Here is a 1,558-nt window from a genome sequence, read left to right as displayed (position 1 = left end):
TGATGAGCTTGGCTGTGGCTGATTAATGATTGGATGAAAGAATGGATCTTTTGAATGATTCTAGATTTTGACTGAATAGAAGATACTGAATAGACTGGCTAGTTCCGGACTCTGAGGAATGACTGCTGGTGAATTTGGGTTGAATGGAAGGCTGAGGGGACTAGTTTACTGCTGCAATCCGATTGGACGAAGAGTTGGATGATTTAGCAGATATAAGCTGGGCGTGGATTCCAAAGCCCGATCCAGTTCTTCCAACTGCTCAAGCGTGGTGTAGCTTTTGAATAGGAGGCCGTCAGCCACACACATTTCCTGGTGGGACAGAACACACCAGATGGTTTTTTTACACCTCTGAACTTCATTTCCATCCTTGTAAAATGGGTGTGATAATGCGAGCTACCTCATCAGTATGTCGTGAGGATCTGGTGAGAGATAAAGGATGACACTGAAACTTGTAGACTGGAAGGTCCTTAAATAGGTAGGAAACAGGTACAGTAGTATCTATAGCAGAGCAGTGCCTTATCTCCTCAGAGATGTTCACCAGCTTGGCCCTGCCGAATCCACATTCCCTACCCCGTGCTGACAAGAAGTCCAGTCAGGGGAGTGTGCTGTCTAGGGCAGAATGACCCAACTTCCTTTGGTGTTCCCATCTGTCAGTGGGAACTTCCTCTCTGCTCAGGGCAACCAAGGAAAAGTTAGGAGGTGGGCATGGCAACATGGCAAGGGGGTTGGGGCTAAGAGGGCCTTTCCCTAGTCTTTAATAATAATGATCAATATTTTTGTCTTAAAAACTTACAATAGATAATACAACCATATGTTTCAGAAACCTAATCTTACACAGAAAGTAATACATTAAAGCTTTATTCCCACCCCTGTGGCTGTGTCCCCTGCCCCAGCGGCCCCATTTCCCAACAGAGACCCATTTTGGTTAGTTTCATGAGTATCCTTCCAGCATTTCTTTAAGGTAAATAACATCCACTGAACCCTCACACTCCTCCAGGGCATCTTCCAAGACATGTAACATTCTTTTACATGAGTTATTTCGTTGAATCCTCACGACGACCCCATAGAGTACGTGCTGATAGTACACCCCCATTTTACAGAGGAGGAAACTGAAGCCCAAAGGCTTCCACTTGCTTCCCTTGCTGAAACAACTTGCCCAAGTTCATTCAGTAAGGAAAGGGCTCTGTCTCCAAAGCGAGCGCTCTGAACCGCTGGTCACCTGCCTCCCTGTTAAGCGCGGGGACAGGCAGCATGGGCTGAGAGCTGGGACACCTGCGTTTTACTACAGGTCCTATTTTCCTGACTTGGGTGGCTGGCTTCCCGCCTCCGTAAGATGGATAAACCAGACTCGGTCCATCCCAAAACCCCGTCTAGAGGACTGAGCACTAACGCCTGCCCCGCCCTCTCTGCTCTCTCCCCAGGACCGCCGGGAGAGCCTGCCCACCTCCCCGCCCTGGACGCCGGGCGCCTCCCGGCCCCCCAGCAGCCTGGACGGCTGGGTGAGCCCGGGGCCGTGGGAGCCGGGCCGCGGGAGCAGCATGAGCAGCCCCCCGCCGCT

Source organism: Suricata suricatta, chromosome 6, assembly GCF_006229205.1.
Source record: "Suricata suricatta isolate VVHF042 chromosome 6, meerkat_22Aug2017_6uvM2_HiC, whole genome shotgun sequence".
Lineage (NCBI taxonomy): Eukaryota > Metazoa > Chordata > Mammalia > Carnivora > Herpestidae > Suricata > Suricata suricatta.
This window is presented reverse-complemented; position numbering follows the sequence as displayed.